Source organism: Culex pipiens, chromosome 3 (assembly GCF_016801865.2).
Source record: "Culex pipiens pallens isolate TS chromosome 3, TS_CPP_V2, whole genome shotgun sequence".
NCBI lineage: Eukaryota > Metazoa > Arthropoda > Insecta > Diptera > Culicidae > Culex > Culex pipiens.
The window spans coordinates 68,222,709-68,245,164 of record NC_068939.1 but is presented as its reverse complement, the minus strand read 5'-3'; positions in this window follow the sequence as shown (position 1 = coordinate 68,245,164).

Below are 22,456 nucleotides of genomic sequence, written 5' to 3'. Positions count from 1 at the left end.
TTTTAGAGCTTTTAAAATCAAACATCTTTATTTTAAGACAGGTCAATTTGAACTTAAGGGTCAAAAGTTACAGCCATTTTTAGGTAAAAAGATGCAAATTAAAAACATCAATATCTCGAAAAGACGCATCCCAAATTTGAGAGCGCGGTTGCATTTGAAAGAGGAGATCCAGCACTACAAACGCTGACAAAATCTCAGGGGTGTTTTTCTTTAAACGCCATTTATCTTCATTTGAAAAAGTCTGATTTTCAAAAGAAAACCATATGAGACCACCCTAATGAAATTCGAAAATTGTTAAAATATATGTTTTTCCATGTAAATTTGCCCGATGAATCTGAATCTACCCTCAGAATTGACCCAAATTGTCAAAAAAATGATTTTTGGTCATATTTTGGGTATAAATGATAATTTTAGATGAAAACCCAAAATATGACCCTTAAGTTCAAATTGACCTGTCTTAAAATAAAAATGATTGGTTTTTAAAGCTCTAAAAGTGCCCTGATTATCACTTTTCTCTAAAATTTAACCCTGAATTGAAACGAAGTTGACCAAAGTTGTTCCAAACATTGAATATTACGCCCATTTAAAATGCTAGTCTTGATTTTAAAATTTTCAAAATATTTTTTTTGAAAAGATAGGAAAATTTCACGAATGTTTCAAGTCATAACATTGAAAATCGGACCATTAGTTGCTGAGATACCGACATTAAAAAATGGTGGGTTGTTTTGATGAGGCTTAGAAAACTTCAATTTTCGTGTTTCTTTTTCTAAAAGTGGCTCTATCTCAGCAATCCGAGGTCCAATCTTCAATGTCTCTTAGACAAATTTATAGCCAATTTTCTGAACTTTTCAAAAAAAAAATATTTTCGGAAATGGTCACTCATGGTCACTATTTTTAAAAATCGAAAAACTGAAAATATTTCGCTAAATTCGAACTTTCGGTGGCTATATCTTGAAAACGGAGCCCTTTATCAAAAAATCTGTTTAGTACTTTTCGATTGCAAATTCAATTTTGCATTAAAAATAATGTCAAATTTGTTTTTGTATAAAACTTAGATTTTTTTTCCAAAAATCACTATTTTTTCAAAAATTCATAACTTGGCGGCAGATTTTTTGACCATGTTTCTCAATGGCTAAAAAGTTGCGGATTTTTGTCCCCTAAAACATATAAAAAAATCACGAAAATCAAAAAATACGTATTTTGGGAAATTGAGTATTTGTGAAAAAAAAGTTGTTTAAAAATCTGCAATTTTTTTCCGTGTACCTATTTTTTTTCTCAAAAGTCCTCAACAATACCTACAACTTTGCCGAAGACACCAAATTGATCAGAAAATTCACTCAAAAGTTACAGCTGTTTGAATATTTACATACCATTTTTGTATGGACAGCAGCCAAAATTGTTTGGAGACTTGTAAGGGTGAACCAATGACACAAAATAGCTTATTTGGTCATAGGGAAGGCCCCCACAAAGTTTGAGCCAAATAAAAAAAATACAAATAAAATCCATTTCAAGTTTTGGTAGTGAATTGCTCACTGTAACAACATTTTAAGTACTCCATTACGTCAAAACTTCTTTAAATTTGTTTGCCCAAAAGTTAACTTTTTTGTTTAGTTTCCTCTTAGGAGAATGCATTTTTAAAATAAGGTTTTTTCGAAAATCGAAAAATAGAGTGGAGTAGCTCCATAAACTTCAAACGCTAAACAATGACGCCAAGACTAGGAACAATTTGGCTCAATTTCGGTAAAGAAACTGATTTTTCCAAGGAGAAGTGAGCAACATTTTCGCTCCGAGAAATGCCATATAAATTCTGTAACATTCATTTAATTGACGAATCATTTCGAACTTTTCGGCAAAGTTGTTCCCTGGAACACGGATTATGAGCTCATGAGGTTTTTGAAAAATGCAAAATTCGATAAGAGGCTCAAACCTGGCAAAACCCAAAATGCACCGATTTTACGGGTTAAATTTCATTTAAAACATCAAAGTCAAAACGCCAGGTCTTGTCGCAACCAATCAAGTTCATATTTGGGATTCGGCCTCAGTACACCTAGAGAATCATGCCCTGCAATGCCCACAAACTTCACTCAATTTTACGAATGTTTGTACCAAAATGAATCAGCGTATGTACCGGCAAACGAAAAGACCCCCAAAAAGTGTATTGCTGTAAAATTTGATACTTTTATAGTTTTTTCAGCTTATTATGAAATGTAGTGAACTCATGAATTCCTGTGAGAAAGTATTAAGGAAATAAACACAGTTGCACACACTTTTAACATTACAAAATAAGATTTTATTAATTATCTACCAACTCAAACGAAATCGGGAAAAGTTGCCCCGACCCCTCTTTGATTTGGGGCAGCAAATAACCAAAAGGTTAAAGTTGCCGGAAATAAACTAATTACCACCGCCACCCTCTTCGATTTGCGTGAAACTTTGTCCTAAGGGGTAACTGTTGTCCCAGATCACGAATCCACAAATCGACATATTTTTTTCAAAACTTTTTTTTCGTAAAATCACGATTAGTTGTGATTTTTAGAAGCAAACCCGTTATGTATGTATATCAAAAATTTTGTAATTGTCTGATCTACATTTGTAGAACATTGTTACACTCTAAAAAATAACCCGGCAAAGTTAGAAAAAACACGAAATTTTAAAATGAAAAATTTTGTTCTAAATGAAAAAATTACTCTTCTGGGTCAATGTAGATTCGAAAAGTACATTCCATTTCCCATAAAATGACATGTTCCAAAATTTTTAACTGTCATGTAACGGAAAATGGGAGGGTTTTTAAGCTTTTTTAGTGTTTTTTTTTCGATGAAAAATACGTGTTTTCGGAATTCTGAGTACGCCATCAAATCGGGCGTCTAATTTTACATAAGAGTCCGTTTGACACCAAATTTCTATCTCATCACCGTTTCAGGCTGCAAATTATTGAAAAACACCTCTTTTTTCGCATGTTCAAAAATGGAAGGGGTCGTACCGCCCCTCCGTCACGAGATATCAAAAAAACGGACCTCGGATTCGTGATCAGGGACAAAAGTTACCCCTTAGGACAAAGTTTCACGCAAATCGAAGAGGAGTAGGGGCAACTGCTGTGTGAGTTGGTGGAGAATTATCCATTTGAAAAATATTCATGTCATAATTTTAATTGGTTTAACCTTAAACATTATCTAAAGATCAGTAGAATATTTGTTACCGAATTCAATAGACAATTTGTTTTAAATGTCGTCAGAATAAATTTAGAGCAAATATAATGATTTATCCGAAATAACTGAAACAAACCTAAATGAAATCAAATATGTTGGAAAAAAGATATATCTATAGGAAAGTTCATAATAAGTTATGGAAATAAACAAGAATAAATTAACCAAATAAATATGGAAAAAATATTTTGACATTACTTGAAAATGCTTAAATTGAATGAGCTTAGTTCTATAACAACAAGCGTGAAACAAAATCTTTATCACAGTTTCATCTTATCGCGTCGTGAATCATCTTGCCAACGCAACCAACAACCCCAGGAGAGACCATCCTAATGATGTTATCGCAGATATCCCTCGTCGTCGTCGTCGGCTCCGTTATATCCCCGATACCCGTAATTCAATAAAAACCACAAGAATAAACCGAGAAGCCGGGCGATGGTAGTAGCAATATCGCGTAGCATAACCCAATCCCAATGCCCAAAGAGTGGTTGATAGAGATGTAATCAGTAAGTAAAGGCAATAACGGAATAAAAGCAATCAAAAATCAATTTGATATGATATTAGTGCCTCCGAAGGAATCGCTAAGCGAAATCCTGGCAGAATCCTTGATTCGATTCGTGCTCTCTGCTGCCTGGATATATCTTTCCTCATTCTATTAAACTTTGATCGGATTTGGATTGGATTTTAGTTGTTTTAGTTGCCAATTCACTTCCGATGTAGTTAGGGGAGTGGTCATTCATACAAGGTAATTTTTTGGTGACCTTTCCCCCAGTCTCTGATGTTGTTGGTAGCGGTACACAACATCATCATTAAGTTATGCCAGCGGGCAAATACGAGCCAAACAGACGAGCCACGCGGGAGGACGCATTTACAACTGTGTGTTATCAATTTGCCGTAATAAAATTTTACGAGGTACAATCCCATAAAAATGATACCATGAAAATGATGTTTTATTAAAAAATATGTGTGTTCACAGCAGACACGGCCGATTGGAATTGGGCTCTCAGGAGGAGAGAAAACCCAAAATGCCCTCCTCCTCGCGCGCTCTATGAATATTGTGTGGCATGGAAAATATGTTTCTTTTTTTTTCCTCTGCCACACTCCACAAGAAGAGGAAAAAGGCACGTGTAGAGCACGAAATAAATATGTAAATTTGATCCTTGCCAAACTGTTTTTGGGTCCTCTGCGTCGGTTGCCGGAACATCCTCCCATCCCCCGACAGGGGTGGAAAAGTCTTGAGGGTACGTTTCGCTCGATTTGTTCTCCCATGCAAGTTTCACACTTGAGCGGACAAGTTGTGTTGTGTTTAGCTCGCGTCACGTGTCCTGGGTGTCACAATAAAGATTTTCTGTTATTTTTTTTTTCTTTCGGGGACTACAATCTGGTCACGGTCTGGTGGAAAAAAGGTGTTTATAAGGAGACAATTCTTTGGTGATGGTTTCAATGGCGTGGAAATTCAATTTCAGAAAACTACAACTTAAAACACTGTTAACAATAACCAACAAAAGAGCTTGTTTTTTCTGTTTAGTTTTTGAAGAGGTCCTTTAAGGTATTTTTTTCAAAGAAAATAAAGAAATAGCAAGAATATCGCCTAATTTTACTTGACATAAGTGGGTAATTCTCCGCCAACTCACACAGTAGTTGCCCCGACCCCTCTTCGATTTGCGTGAAACTTTGTCCTAAGGGGTAACTTTTGTCCCTGATCACGAATCTGAGGTCCGTTTTTTGATATCTTGTGACGGGGGGCGGTACGAGTCCTTCCATTTTTGAACATACGAAAAAAGAAGTGTTTTTCAATAATATGCAGTCTGAAACGGTGATGAGATGGAAATTTGGTGTCAAAGGACGCCCGATTTGATGGCGTACTCAGAATTCTGAAAAAACGTTTTTTCATCAAAAAAAAACACTAAACAAGTTTTAAAAACTCTGCCATTTTCCGTTACTCGACGGTAAATTTTTTGAAACATGTCATTTTAAGGGAAATTTAATGTACTTTTCGAATCTACACCCAGATCCTGAAGGGTAATTTTTTCATTTAGAACAAAATTTTTCATTTTAAAATGTCTTGTTTTTTCTAACTTTGCAGGGTTATTTTTAAGAGTAAAACAATGTTCTACAAAGTTGTAAAGCAGACAATTACAAAAATTTTGATACATAAACATGAGGGGTTTGCTTATAAACATAACGAGTTCTCGCGATTTTACGAAAAAAAAAGTTTTGAAAAAACCTTAGTTTTACGTCAAAAGAATGAACTGAACCCAAGATATTCAATGCTAAAAAATCTAACCTTAAAACGATTTTTAACTGCTCTTGATAGATGATTCTCCATAGAATCATAAATTTAAATATGTTTTTGATTTAAACTCATATTTTTTTTATAAAATTCTTTAACTTATTGTTTTGATTATCAAAAAAAAATTTCTGGAACAAATCACCATTGCCTCGTGAAAACTTTAATTTTTTTTCAATGTATTTTATTTTTTGTTTTGTTTTTATTAGGCCCAAACTTTATAGGAGCTATTCGTATAACAAAAGTTGCCTTTTTGTGCCATTGTAAACTATTCACATAAAAATGGTTCACTAAAATACAAGAAAAGTGTCAAATTCCTGAATTCTAGGAATTTTGGCTCTTTTTATTACTAAGTAATTTAAAAAATCCAATTACTAAATAAGGAAAATGGCATAATTCCTAGAATAAAAGAAATTTTATAGTATTTTTGTATTTCAGTGCATGTAAAAATTCGAAAATCTGTATATTTTTGAGGCGTTTTCTGATTGACACCAATCTTCGCCAAAGTTGTAGGTTTGATGAGAATGATGCAAAAAATAAGTAAACAAATTGACGATTATTAAATAAACTTATTTTGACAGAAAAAAAATTCTTCAAATCCATATACAATGCCCCTACAATGTTTTAGCCAATGTAAATTGGCAACAAAATATGTAAAATTCTTTTCCCTTTTTGGTGTAGAATAACCTACATTCAATTGTTCTCAAATTTTGTTTAAGATTACTTCTTGAAGAACTTTGAAAACTTCTCCATCACGGAGGAGAGTAAACTTAAACGTAAACATATTTTATTTTTGTTTAAATATTCCTGATGATTCACATTCCAAAAAGATAAATATAAAAATGTCGATCATGTGTCTTATTATTTTTTAATCAATTATATTTTAACTTATTTTTCAAATAAGGTAGCTGAAGGATTAAAAATCGAAATATTTTATAATAGTACAAATACGTACAGTCACAGAGATTTTGAAGGTTTGAAACGAATTACAAGCTGGAAGCTCTATGGACTTATTATGTAAAGGATCTTGTTTTGTGGAGTTTTTTTTTTAATTTAATGTCACATTAATTATCGTAAACTGGGGTGACTTTGATAGCCCGGGGTGACTTTGATAGGATTTTTTCAAATGGCCGTCAAATTAATATCTAAACATTTTTGATAATTTTGAGTATGTAAGCATTAAGGGATGACCGGGACCGTGGTGTAGGGGTAAGCGTGGTTGCCTCTCACACAGTCGTCCTGGATTTGATCCCAGAAGGTCCCGGAGACAAAATTTGAGACGAGATTTGTCTGATCACGCCTTCCGTCGGACAGGGAAGTAAATGTTGGTCCCGGTCTAACCTAGTGGTTAGGTCGTTAGCTCAGTCCAGGTGCAGGTGCAGGGAGACGACCCTGGGTCCCTGCCTCGGTGGAGTCGCTGGTATGCAGTTGGACTAACAATCCAAAGGTCTTCAGTTCGAATCCCGGGGTGAATGGAAGCTAAGACGTAAAAAAAGGTTTGCAATTGCCTCAACAATCAAGCCTTCGGACACCTAGTTTCGAGTAGGAATCTCGCAATCTTGAACGCCAAGGCAATGCTGTAGAGCGAATAATTTAATTTGATTTATTGAAGCATTAAGGGATAGCTTACTATCGAAAATATATGCCAAAATGTGACTGCTGCACTGGATGTATCAAAATTAGTGACTAAATCAAATTTCTATCAAAGTCACCCCAGTTTACGGTACCTTTTTAACGAAGCAAAACATTGCGAATATTTGGAGCATTTTAATGATGTATTTAGCTATACACACATTTTATGTATGGTTTGGATAAGGGAATCGTGATTTTGTTTTATCTAATCTAATCTAATCTAATCAGACCCTAGCGCAGCCAATCTTTCGAAGGGATCCTGGAGAGTGCCTTAGGTTAGATGACGCCTAGCACTCTTCTTGTCATTTATTAACATTTGTAGTGCACCATTGCATCGGAATGCACTGAAACATCACAAGCGTTAAAGCGGCCAGGCCTACTGCGTAAAGCCGTATCGCAGAGATGACTCGTAATTGGGTTGAGTTTGAGCACTGAGTGTTCGAACAACAACACAATTCTGAATCGACAGGGGAGGAAGAAGCGTGGGGACACACCACCATACGCTCCGAGATTTTGGTTGTTTTCGTTGGGTTGGGAGCACCATGCTAAGAAGGTTTGGTACTCCGGGACCCTCTGGGATGGGACATTGTATTTCCACGAATGCCCTGGACACTATTTGCCGTGGTTATTAGGGTGGGTACGTTTTTCAAAAAGTTCTCGGATCAAGTTTTAGTATGGTTCCCCTTGTAGGGCATACCCATAGGGACTTTCATGCCAAATATCAGCTCATTTGGTTGTAAACTGGCTGCGCGCATCAGGGTTAAAGTTTACATGGGAATTAGTATGGGAAATTGGAACTTTTTGTTCAAACGCTCCTACAGGTCTGGGAAAAAAACGCGCCAACTTCTGGTATGGTCAGGCCTATGGGGAATGGTCTGGAGAACACTTTTCCCGAAGAGAGCATATGGATTCGTTGTCCCTAGACCTGGCGCATCGGCAAACAATCCGATGTCTCCGGAATCAACGGTTTTCCCTCAAAAAGCATCAAATTTTCCTTAGCATGCTATGAAAGCTTGATGCACACCGCGACGCCATACGTCAGGCAGCTACCACGTGGATGAAAAATTTGCAAAAAAATACAAATTTGCTATGCAAAGATTCAGAATTCGACTGAATAATATCAGGATTGCTCGCAATGATCATTTTCTAGTTAAAAGAAAGTTTGCAATTGAATATTCCAGCCGTTTCTCACCCACGTGGTAGCTGCCTGACGTATGGCGTCGCGGTGTTCATTAAGCTTTCATAGCATGCTAAGGAAAATTTGATGCTTTTTCAGGGAAAACCGTTGATTCCGGAGACATCGGATTGTTTGCCGATGCGCCAGGTCTAGGGACAACGAATCCATATGCTCTCTTCGGGAAATTGTTCTCCAGACCATTCCCCATAGGCCTGACCATACCAGAAGTTGGCGCGTTATTTTCCCAGACCTGTAGGAGCGCTTGAACAAAAAGTCCAATTTTCCCATAGTAATTCCCATGTAAACTTTAACCCTGATGCGCGCAGCCAGTTTACAACCAAATGAGCTGATATTTGGCATGAAAGTCCCTATGGGCATGCCCTACAAGGGGAACCATACTAAAACTTGATCCGAGAACTTTTTGAAAAACGTACCCACCCTAGTGGTTATAGCGCCACAACTCGCTCTCTGAAACAGTATTCCTAATTCCAGTCCACGCTCACCAAGTCGTCATGGCCTAGTGGTTAGCATTTTTGCTTACCAATCCAAAGGACGGAGGATCGAACCCCGCCTCGAGCGATTTTGATTTTTCGTTCATATATTCATCATTTCAAATTTATGTGTTCTTAACTTTCTCGTTGGGAGCAGATGGGCATCGAACCCAGAACCATTCGCTTACAAAGCGAACACCGTAACCAGTCAGCCACGGCCACTCCCTAAGGGAAACGTGATTTTGTTTTAAAGAATAAACTTTAATTTAGAACAAACTTTCCTTAAAGCACACACAAATAAAATCATGCTCCCCTCTTCATCCGCCCCTTAAACGAACCGCCAAATATTTCACCTTCAAAACGAGGGCGTGAATCCCCACTTGAAAGGCATTTTCACCCTTAAACGTGTATGATAAATATTGCTTAAGGTCACCATTTCTTTTTTCTTCTTCTAGGTTGGCTGAACTTTTACCAACAAAAAAACTCGTATAAATTCTCCTTTTGCTGTGTCTTTCCTGCTCGTAATAGGGCTGCTCCACTATACTTTCACTGCCATGTTTGCCCTTTAAGGTAAGGGTGAAGGGTGCTTTTTTGGATCTAAATTGATGATTCTTGAAAGAATTGGTTTCTCTTTAGCATGCATTTTTTGAGCAGATTTTTGTTGGATTATAGAAGACTCAGATACCTTAAAAGACAAAAACTCCCTAAGTTTCAGTGCGATCTCTGTCGCAGAACAGGAGAGCGAAAGCGTCTTTATTTTTATTCTCGAGAATATATTCATTGGCGTTATAAATACCAATTTACGCTAAATAAATATTTCTTTTTATTGCCATTTGAGAATGGCACACACACGCTCCCTTCGCCCCCAGCAGCTGTTCAAGGTACTCACGCGTGAGCATCATCACGCCATCTACTGGGAGAGAAAAGAGACGTTCTGATCTTTATTGTTGGCTTGCGAACCAACACTCGAAACATATTTAACGCATTATTCCCTGACGGCCACGGTGAAGCTCATAACCTTTGCTAAACGGGCCTCCTTCTTCTCGTTATTAGACTCAATAAATTCTAATCTCATTAGCCGATCTCATAAATCATATCGAGCAGAGGAGCACCTTCAAAGTTTGAACGATGAGAGCTGCTCGGGCGCGCGCCATGAGATACTCATTACTCATCATCAATTGATGGGTGCTCCCACGTTCACTCCCAAAGGAGCTAAATTGAATTTTTAATTTCACACCGAAACTCAAACTCAACTGGGCTTTGACCCAGGCTCTGCTTTTGTACGCTGAAGTGCGAGTTGTTCCGCCCGAGCTAACGAGAAAACTTTTAATTAGCTGATTAATATTTACGATCTCGATGAAATTTATCGCAAAATATTGCGCCACTCTCGGTAGAGCAGAAGCTGATTGGAAGAGCCACCTGTCGTGACGCGTCGTCAGCTCTGTCACTGGCAGACGTCAACTGGTGACGCTGAGACGGCGACGTCAACGCGACGGGTGGCGTCATACAATTGCTATCGCTGCCTCATCATTGGGTCCCATTATCAGAATGCAACCACCAGCAACACCCACACAGTGGGGGACACGCTTCCGTGTGTGATGTTCCAGAAAGAGTTGCAAAAAAAAGTTTGAACTGAAAAAAATGTTAGTAAGAAATTTAAAGTAAAACTACATGATTTATTTATTACAACCTAATCTTTCTAAAAAAAAAACCGTACAGTTTGATTCGTCAGTTTCCCTGGATAAAAACTACTGATTAGCTGGGCAAAAAAAAGTACCACATCACTCATTAGCGAGTGACGAGAACGACTCACCGACTCACACTCCAGGCGGCAGCAGCTGGGGACATGTCGACAGTGTTGCTTTCCGGGTTGCCGTTTTTCCCGCAGCTTTCCATTTCCAAAGTGTCTCTAAACTAGTGTACCATTGCTTCATGCTGCTAATGAGTGTCCGGACATCTACCAATCGTGATGATGGATCAGTTTTAGCACGCCTGGCACTTACAGACAGATGATATCGTTGAGCCAATTGGAGTACCCACCGCACATGTATTCACTCTCAGCTGGAAGTGAGAGTTGAATGATTTCAGTTAGTTCAAGTTTTAGCTGTTTCAGTCATGAAATGGCTAGAAAAAGTCGTTTAAGCAACAATTTAGAGACAACGAATTATTTCAGTATGATTCGTACATTTCTCTAAAATTCAAGTTTTGCAAAGAGTTGAATAAAAAATATTAGCAATGCCAAAAAACACCCTTTGAATTATTATTTTTTCAGTGAAACATTTGTTTCCTCGCCTGAATGATAACCGTCGAGAAAATTGTCAAACTTCAAACCATCAACAGAAAATATTACTTTTCGCTATCTGGTTTTGAATATTTTGAGTTGTCGTGGAACTCAAGAGTGAACTCCAATTTTTGAAATAATGTTCTAAATCATTTTATGTAACTTCAGCAACCAAAATTTATCAAGTTTCTTTTCACAAGGTTTTTAACCAAAATTTCCAATATTTCATCTTTAGTGTGCTAGTGGTCAAAAATGAATTAATGATGACGTTTTGTGAAACTCAAAAACCCTAAAAGTACTTCAAACCGATTTAAAAAATGCTTTTCCGATTCCCAAACACCACAATTGTAACGCAGTCCACTTTCTCATCGAAATGATCGTGCTATCTTGTGAAACGTCACACAAATGTTCGAAAATTGGGATTCTGTTCTGAGAAACTTTTTCAATAAGGTTGTGGTAATTTTAATAATTGAATAATAAAAAACCCTTCTTTTTTCTTACTTAGAAATATGTTTTACTTTGGAAAAAAAACTCGGTAAATATTATGTTCTGTATCATTTTATAATTTTTTTAATTATATGAATGTTATATTTTTGACTATACTTGATATTGTTTCCAACGTACAATTGATTGAAATATGAGGGCTAAATGGATATCATTTTGCAAAAAAAAAATATCATAGTAAAAATAACTTTTTAAGGCCATATTTCAATAATCCATGGTTTACATACTAACAACAAAGATCCGGTTTCAAAAAATATATAAAAATCACTTAAAAACGAAACTATTGGCACTACGCCCCCCGGGGCATGGCCTTCCTCTAACGTGGGATATCTGCTCCAGCGCCTCTGACGAGACAGGAGAAACCGGGACCGACGTTTTACTTCACCATCCGATAGAAGCTCAGTGGATAAGGCGGGAATCGAACCCGCGTCTCATAGCATCATCGCTACAATCACTTAAGTGGTTGTAAATTAAGACAGGGTTGCCAGATCTAAAAAGTTTTTGAATCATTTGAAAGGTCTTTCAATTCAAACATAATGAAATCTGGTACGGTTTCAGGTCATTTATCTAACATCCGGATATATGCGAAATCTCATTTTCATAAATTTTGTTGAAACTCGACCTAAAGGGCCCTAATCCGAGTCAAATGCGACCGGTTTGGTCTAAACCGGTTCAGCCACTTCTGAGAAAACTGAGTGACAATTTTGTTAACACACAGACACACATACACACAGACACACAGACAGACAGACCTACATTTGTTCAGTTTTCGATTCTAAGTTGATAGGTATACATGAAGGTTGGTCTGTGAGTTTAATGTGAAAAATTCATTTTTAGAGCAGGATTATAGCCTAACCTCAAAGAGGAAGGCATAACCTAAAAATAAGCAGACATGAAAACGATCGGATAATCCGTTTTCAAGTTACAGAACATTTTTTTTTTTGGGATAGGAATTGGGTTAAATTCACTGCGACTACCTTACACTGAAATGAATAAAAAGTACCAAATTCCTTTATTCTAGGAATTTCCTTTCCTTATTTAGTATTTGGGTTTTTGGATTACTGAATAAAAAAAGGAGGCCAAAATCCTAGAATTTAGGAATTTGATTCTTTTTTTTTATTTCAGTGTAGACGGCTATCTTTTGTGATGTATCCTTTTTTAAGAGAAATGAACATAATCAAAATATAATACAAAGACATTAGAATTATTGAAAATATTCAAGCTACATATAAGCGTTTTTATGTACTTTTATGGTTTTACTATCTACAATATTTAAAAATTAACAAAAATAATGCAGTTTAAACGATGACATATAAGGACAAAAACATCCCTGAGCAATTATCTCAAGAACGGAATGTTTTTTCTTGATTTAGTTTTTGTGTTTTTTTAATGCATCAAACTTTGTGTGTATTTGAGGAATTTACAAAAAGGTCTTTTTGAATGATTGAATCGTCCTTACAAGTCTCCAAATAACTTTGGCAACCCTACGTACAGAATAAAAGTTATTAAAATATTAAAAAATCTGTATCTTGAAAACGAATTTTCTGAGAAACTTGGTTGTCTTGGGCAAAGTTGTCCGTAAGCTTGGAACTGTTCAGAAAAAAATAGAAACTTTCTTAAGCGCACAGTACAGTCATCCCACATATTCGGAACGGTTTCCAGATCGGCCAATGTTCAAAAAATCATAGCAAATCGATAATTGAACTTAATGATTCGCTTTTACCTTCATTTGAAAGCTTTTCTTGCGATCTTTCGAATGCTATATCGAACATCTGCAAATTTTAACTTTTATATGAAGTTTTTGAATAATTACTTTGACCCTTGAAATCCACAAATTCGGAACACTTTTTTCTTACGAATGCAAACAAACTTTGGATCTCTCCAGGAGTACATATTTTTTACCAAATAATGATTTCTCACACTGAAACCAATGAAACTCAAGCTTAGTGATGTTTTATACATGGTCTGATGACTTTTTTGTGGAAACATCAGTTAAATTCAGGTGTTCCACAATTGTGGGATGCACAATAACATCCCACAATTATGAAACAGGCAATTTGAAGGAAGTGTTTTGCTGTTCTGGATAAAATTGTCTTGAAATGAAGTTTTTGTCTAAAAAGTACTACTTTTACTAATGAAATAGCAAGAGAATGTCCAAATAAAGGTCCTAAAAATGGTAGGGTTTACGGAAAAGCTGAATTTGGCATGCTATTGACAAATTATCATAAAAGTGTTTCGAATTTGTGGGTGTTCCAAATATGTGGGATGACTGTAATTTGGAACCCCGCGTTGAACTTCTTAAAAAAAACCTTTTTGCACTTGCCTCAACAGCGTTAAAAGAGTTATTCTTATGAAGATTTGCTGAGTCTTCCCGAAAAAAATAACTTTTAAAGCACACGATTGAATTTTAGGGGGCATATACTTTTAAAAACACTGTCAAAACACTTAAAAAAAAAAAAATTTTTGCGAAAAATTCAGATAACTCGTGATGAACACAAACAAATCCCTAATGATTACACAGCGTAACAAAATATTTTTTTTATTTTTTGGCAGCACGAAAAAAAATGCTCCTCTAGGGATCGGCTTCCTGAACAAAATGCAACCTGGCGCGTATTTTTATTGTTATCCTAACTCGAGATATTCAATGCAGAAGTTTTGCATATGAATCACCCCCCGTCGGAAAATATTTTTTATTTTGTTTTCTCTGTAACTTCTGATCAATTAGGTCTTTTTGGACGCTTCCGGTGTCATTCGACGGTAAATTGTTAGAAAAACTCAAGATTTGGTCCCATTGGCCGGTTCCCGTAACCGGTTCCGGAGGAAATTCGGAATATTGGCCAAAACTGAGCAAAAACTTCAAAATTTTGAAGTTTTTTGCTCTTAATGCGAAGTGAACGCACTATAGCATGAAACAATCCATACAAACTAAAAAAATGTTGGTCCCAGCATGTTTGAAGGTGTTCAATTGAAAAGGTGGCCATTGAGAACCGGTTCCGGTCAATCCGGATCCGGAAACTCCGGAAAAAATTAAGCAATATTTTCACAATTCCAATGTGTCAGACAGATATAAATAAAAGTGTTGTTGAAGCATTCTTTGCTACTTCATATTCATATTACCACAAAAACATGGCCAAGTGGCCAACGGGAACCTGCTCTGAATGTTCCGGATCAGGGAACCTGTGGAAATTATATTTTTTTTATTAATTTTATGAAGCAGTTTTTATTAAGACATTTTCAATGTATCTGGAAAAAATCTGAATTGATTTAAAATCAAAATCAGAAATGTGGCCAAGTGGCCAACGGTAACCTGTTCTGAATGTTTCGGATCATGGAACCAGTGGACACTTGACATTTTTTTTTTTAATTTTAAAGGCAGTTTTTTATTAAGAAATTTTCAAGGTTTCTGGAAAAAAATATGAATTAAACCGAAATCAGAATCAGAAATGTGGCCAAGTGGCCAACGGGAACCCATTCTGAATGTTCCGGATCAGGGAACCAGGGGTCACTTGAAATGTGTATTAATTTAAAATAGCATAATTTAATTAGGAAATTTTCTAGTTTTCTAGAAAAATCAGAATTAATTAAAATCAGAATCAGAAATATGGCTAGGTAACCAACAGGAACCCGTTTTAAATGTTCTGGATTAGGGAACCAGTGAACATTTGAAGTTTTTATCAAGTTTTCAAAAAACATATTTAGATTAATGAAATTTAAAAATTCCTGTAAAAATTAAGAACATATTCGATATCAGAATTAGAAATATTGCCAAGTGGCCTACGGTAACTCGTTCTGAATGTTTCGGATCATGTTACCAGAGGAAACTTGAATTTTTTGTTAATTTAAAAAACTTGACTTTTTTTGTTTATTTTATGAAGTATATTTTCATTAAAAAAATTTTTAGATTTCTAGAAAAATCTAAATTTATTTGAAATCAGCATTAAAAAATTTTGCCAAGTGGCCAAGTGGCTGGTCACAATTTTTATTAATTTAAAAAAATATAGTGGTTTATTTGAAATCAGAATTAGAAATGTTTCCAAATGGCCAACGGGAACCCGTTCTGAATGTTCCGGATCAGGGAACCAGTGGACACTTGAAATGTTTATTAATTAAAAAAAGCATATTTTAATAAGGAAATTTTCTAGTTTTCTAGAAAAATCTAAATTAATTCAAAATCAGAATTAGAAATGTGGCCAGGTGACAAACAGGAAGCCGTTTTAATTGATCCGGATTAGGGAACAAGTGAATATTTGAAATTTTTATCAAGTTTTCAAAAACATATTTTGATTAATGAAATTTTAAAATTCCTGTAAAAATTCAGAATTTATTTAAAATCAGAATTAAATATGTTGCTAAGTGACCGGAACCCGTTCAGACTGATCCGGATCAGGGAACCAGAAGACACTTGAATTTTTTTTATTAATATTAATAAAGCATATTTTAATAAATGACATTCAAAAATTCCACTTAAAATCTTAAAATTTTTAAATTTCTTTAAAAATTCAGAACATATTTGAAATCAGAATAAGGCAAGTGGCCGACGGAATCCGTTCTGAACGGTTCAGGGAACCAGAGGACACTTGAATTTTTTTTATTAACTTTAGAAATGCATATTTTAATCAATGAAATTTTTAAATTCCTGAAAAATTTAGAATATATTTAAGATTAGACATTAAAATGTTGCCAAGTGGCCAACTGTTCCGGATCAGGGAACCAGTGTTCACTTGACTTTTTATTTATTTTATAAAGCATATTCTAATTATGAAATTTTTTAGATATCTAGAAAAATCTAAATTTATTTGAAATCAGAATTGAAAATGTTGTCAAGTGGCCAACGAGAACCTGTTCTGACTAGTCACAATTTTGATTAATTAAAAAAAATATATTTTTATTTTACTGATTTTTTTTATTTTTTTGGAAAAAATCACAATTTATTTGAAATCAGAATTAATAATATTTCCAAGTAGCCAACGGGAACCCGTTCTGAATGTTCCGGATCAGGGAACCAGTGGTCACTTGAAGTGTTTATTGATTTAAAAAAAGCATATTTTAATTAAGAAATTTTCAAGTTTTTTAGAAAAATCAGAATTAATTCAAAATCAGAATCAGAAATGTGGCCAGGTGACCAACAGGAACCCGCTTTAAATAATCCGGATTAGGGAACCAGTGAACATTTGAAATTTTTATCATGTTTTCAAAAACATATTTTGATAAATTAAATTTTAAAATTCCTGTAAAAATTCAGAATTTACTTGAAATCAGAATAAGACGTTGCCAAGTGGCCAACGGGAATCCGTTCTGACTGTTCCGGATCAAGAAACCAGTGGACATGCAGGGTTGTTACGGGAAAGTCGAAAGAAAATCCGCGCCAAATCCGCGCTGACCGAAACCTCAATCCGCGCGAAATTCACGCCATATAAAAAAATCGCGACAAAAATTCAAGAAACATTATTTCCAAAGAAAAAACTAATACAGAAAGTATTTGATAAAAAAATGAAACTCGTTTTATGTTTGAAGGAATGATAGCAAAAAATCCTTTTAAAAAATACCTAAAGAGACGTCAAGAAAAGTGTCACTAAAAATTCTTTTTGCGAATCACAGGGACACAACAATAATTTTGACCAATATAAACAAAATAGAAAATTATAAAGCATTATAAACAAAATTTAAAAATCTAATAAATTAAATTTAACTTCAAAAATAAAAACACAAAAAACCAAAACCTAAAATTTGAATATTATTGAATTTTAAGATTTCGAAATTCTAAAAATTCAAAATCTATGAATTTTAATACAGATTGTATTCCATATTCCACACTTAATTTCGAATAATTCCGAAAAAAAATTGCATTTCCAATATTTGAAATATTTTCTTCCAAAAATTATAGATTTTAGGAATTTGAGAATTTAAGAATTTAAGAATTTAAGAATTTAAGAATTTAAGAATTTAAGAATTTAAGAATTTAAGAATTTAAGAATTTAAGAATTTAAGAATTTAAGAATTTAAGAATTTAAGAATTTAAGAATTTAAGAATTTAAGAATTTAAGAATTTAAGAATTTAAGAATTTAAGAATTTAAGAATTTAAGAATTTAAGAATTTAAGAATTTAAGAATTTAAGAATTTAAGAATTTAAGAATTTAAGAATTTAAGAATTTAAGAATTTAAGAATTTAAGAATTTAAGAATTTAAGAATTTAAGAATTTAAGAATTTAAGAATTTAAGAATTTAAGAATTTAAGAATTTAAGAATTTAAGAATTTAAGAATTTAAGAATTTAAGAATTTAAGAATTTAAGAATTTAAGAATTTAAGAATTTAAGAATTTAAGAATTTAAGAATTTAAGAATTTAAGAATTTAAGAATTTAAGAATTTAAGAATTTAAGAATTTAAGAATTTAAGAATTTAAGAATTTAAGAATTTAAGAATTTAAGAATTTAAGAATTTAAGAATTTAAGAATTTAAGAATTTAAGAATTTAAGAATTTAAGAATTTAAGAATTTAAGAATTTAAGAATTTAAGAATTTAAGAATTTAAGAATTTAAGAATTTAAGAATTTAAGAATTTAAGAATTTAAGAATTTAAGAATTTAAGAATTTAAGAATTTAAGAATTTAAGAATTTAAGAATTTAAGAATTTAAGAATTTAAGAATTTAAGAATTTAAGAATTTAAGAATTTAAGAATTTAAGAATTTAAGAATTTAAGAATTTAAGAATTTAAGAATTTAAGAATTTAAGAATTTAAGAATTTAAGAATTTAAGAATTTAAGAATTTAAGAATTTAAGAATTTAAGAATTTAAGAATTTAAGAATTTAAGAATTTAAGAATTTAAGAATTTAAGAATTTAAGAATTTAAGAATTTAAGAATTTAAGAATTTAAGAATTTAAGAATTTAAGAATTTAAGAATTTAAGAATTTAAGAATTTAAGAATTTAAGAATTTAAGAATTTAAGAATTTAAGAATTTAAGAATTTAAGAATTTAAGAATTTAAGAATTTAAGAATTTAAGAATTTAAGAATTTAAGAATTTAAGAATTTAAGAATTTAAGAATTTAAGAATTTAAGAATTTAAGAATTTAAGAATTTAAGAATTTAAGAATTTAAGAATTTAAGAATTTAAGAATTTAAGAATTTAAGAATTTAAGAATTTAAGAATTTAAGAATTTAAGAATTTAAGAATTTAAGAATTTAAGAATTTAAGAATTTAAGAATTTAAGAATTTAAGAATTTAAGAATTTAAGAATTTAAGAATTTAAGAATTTAAGAATTTAAGAATTTAAGAATTTAAGAATTTAAGAATTTAAGAATTTAAGAATTTAAGAATTTAAGAATTTAAGAATTTAAGAATTTAAGAATTTAAGAATTTAAGAATTTAAGAATTTAAGAATTTAAGAATTTAAGAATTTAAGAATTTAAGAATTTAAGAATTTAAGAATTTAAGAATTTAAGAATTTAAGAATTTAAGAATTTAAGAATTTAAGAATTTAAGAATTTAAGAATTTAAGAATTTAAGAATTTAAGAATTTAAGAATTTAAGAATTTAAGAATTTAAGAATTTAAGAATTTAAGAATTTAAGAATTTAAGAATTTAAGAATTTAAGAATTTAAGAATTTAAGAATTTAAGAATTTAAGAATTTAAGAATTTAAGAATTTAAGAATTTAAGAATTTAAGAATTTAAGAATTTAAGAATTTAAGAATTTAAGAATTTAAGAATTTAAGAATTTAAGAATTTAAGAATTTAAGAATTTAAGAATTTAAGAATTTAAGAATTTAAGAATTTAAGAATTTAAGAATTTAAGAATTTAAGAATTTAAGAATTTAAGAATTTAAGAATTTAAGAATTTAAGAATTTAAGAATTTAAGAATTTAAGAATTTAAGAATTTAAGAATTTAAGAATTTAAGAATTTAAGAATTTAAGAATTTAAGAATTTAAGAATTTAAGAATTTAAGAATTTAAGAATTTAAGAATTTAAGAATTTAAGAATTTAAGAATTTAAGAATTTAAGAATTTAAGAATTTAAGAATTTAAGAATTTAAGAATTTAAGAATTTAAGAATTTAAGAATTTAAGAATTTAAGAATTTAAGAATTTAAGAATTTAAGAATTTAAGAATTTAAGAATTTAAGAATTTAAGAATTTAAGAATTTAAGAATTTAAGAATTTAAGAATTTAAGAATTTAAGAATTTAAGAATTTAAGAATTTAAGAATTTAAGAATTTAAGAATTTAAGAATTTAAGAATTTAAGAATTTAAGAATTTAAGAATTTAAGAATTTAAGAATTTAAGAATTTAAGAATTTAAGAATTTAAGAATTTAAGAATTTAAGAATTTAAGAATTTAAGAATTTAAGAATTTAAGAATTTAAGAATTTAAGAATTTAAGAATTTAAGAATTTAAGAATTTAAGAATTTAAGAATTTAAGAATTTAAGAATTTAAGAATTTAAGAATTTAAGAATTTAAGAATTTAAGAATTTAAGAATTTAAGAATTTAAGAATTTAAGAATTTAAGAATTTAAGAATTTAAGAATTTAAGAATTTAAGAATTTAAGAATTTAAGAATTTAAGAATTTAAGAATTTAAGAATTTAAGAATTTAAGAATTTAAGAATTTAAGAATTTAAGAATTTAAGAATTTAAGAATTTAAGAATTTAAGAATTTAAGAATTTAAGAATTTAAGAATTTAAGAATTTAAGAATTTAAGAATTTAAGAATTTAAGAATTTAAGAATTTAAGAATTTAAGAATTTAAGAATTTAAGAATTTAAGAATTTAAGAATTTAAGAATTTAAGAATTTAAGAATTTAAGAATTTAAGAATTTAAGAATTTAAGAATTTAAGAATTTAAGAATTTAAGAATTTAAGAATTTAAGAATTTAAGAATTTAAGAATTTAAGAATTTAAGAATTTAAGAATTTAAGAATTTAAGAATTTAAGAATTTAAGAATTTAAGAATTTAAGAATTTAAGAATTTAAGAATTTAAGAATTTAAGAATTTAAGAATTTAAGAATTTAAGAATTTAAGAATTTAAGAATTTAAGAATTTAAGAATTTAAGAATTTAAGAATTTAAGAATTTAAGAATTTAAGAATTTAAGAATTTAAGAATTTAAGAATTTAAGAATTTAAGAATTTAAGAATTTAAGAATTTAAGAATTTAAGAATTTAAGAATTTAAGAATTTAAGAATTTAAGAATTTAAGAATTTAAGAATTTAAGAATTTAAGAATTTAAGAATTTAAGAATTTAAGAATTTAAGAATTTAAGAATTTAAGAATTTAAGAATTTAAGAATTTAAGAATTTAAGAATTTAAGAATTTAAGAATTTAAGAATTTAAGAATTTAAGAATTTAAGAATTTAAGAATTTAAGAATTTAAGAATTTAAGAATTTAAGAATTTAAGAATTTAAGAATTTAAGAATTTAAGAATTTAAGAATTTAAGAATTTAAGAATTTAAGAATTTAAGAATTTAAGAATTTAAGAATTTAAGAATTTAAGAATTTAAGAATTTAAGAATTTAAGAATTTAAGAATTTAAGAATTTAAGAATTTAAGAATTTAAGAATTTAAGAATTTAAGAATTTAAGAATTTAAGAATTTAAGAATTTAAGAATTTAAGAATTTAAGAATTTAAGAATTTAAGAATTTAAGAATTTAAGAATTTAAGAATTTAAGAATTTAAGAATTTAAGAATTTAAGAATTTAAGAATTTAAGAATTTAAGAATTTAAGAATTTAAGAATTTAAGAATTTAAGAATTTAAGAATTTAAGAATTTAAGAATTTAAGAATTTAAGAATTTAAGAATTTAAGAATTTAAGAATTTAAGAATTTAAGAATTTAAGAATTTAAGAATTTAAGAATTTAAGAATTTAAGAATTTAAGAATTTAAGAATTTAAGAATTTAAGAATTTAAGAATTTAAGAATTTAAGAATTTAAGAATTTAAGAATTTAAGAATTTAAGAATTTAAGAATTTAAGAATTTAAGAATTTAAGAATTTAAGAATTTAAGAATTTAAGAATTTAAGAATTTAAGAATTTAAGAATTTAAGAATTTAAGAATTTAAGAATTTAAGAATTTAAGAATTTAAGAATTTAAGAATTTAAGAATTTAAGAATTTAAGAATTTAAGAATTTAAGAATTTAAGAATTTAAGAATTTAAGAATTTAAGAATTTAAGAATTTAAGAATTTAAGAATTTAAGAATTTAAGAATTTAAGAATTTAAGAATTTAAGAATTTAAGAATTTAGGAATTTAAGAATTTAAGAATTTAAGAATTTAAGAATTTAAGAATTTAAGAATTTAAGAATTTAAGAATTTAGGAATTTAGGAATTTAAAAATCAAAGAATTTATTTTTTTTGCGATTTTTGTTTTTTTTGTTTGCAAAATTGTTTTAACTTTAATATTTTTTAGTTTTCAAATATTGTTTTTTTTTAATTTTGATTTTTTTAAATTTGAATTTTTCTATAAATTTTGAATTTTTAATTTTTAAGTTTTTTGTAGGTTTTTAGAATTCTGAGTTTAGGAATGTTTAATTATTTTAATCACGATTTTGGAAATTCGAAAAAAAAAATTAATCTGAATTTAAAAATATTGTTTAAAAAAAACTATTAAAATATATAAAAAAAAGTTTCGAATTGATGAAATTTGAATTTTGAATAATGGAGCATTAATTTTTGAATGTTCTGATCTTTTTATTCTTAGCCAAGAATGTTTAAATTTAGAAAAAAACATTACTCAAAACTGATAAGAAATTACATATTCAGAGGCGGACATATTATGAAATGAGTTAAGTGTAGTAATAATTTTATTTGAGAAATTCTCAGCCATACATTTAAAAAATTGTCTCTACATAATCTTCATCTTAATTTTTCGACGGTTCGT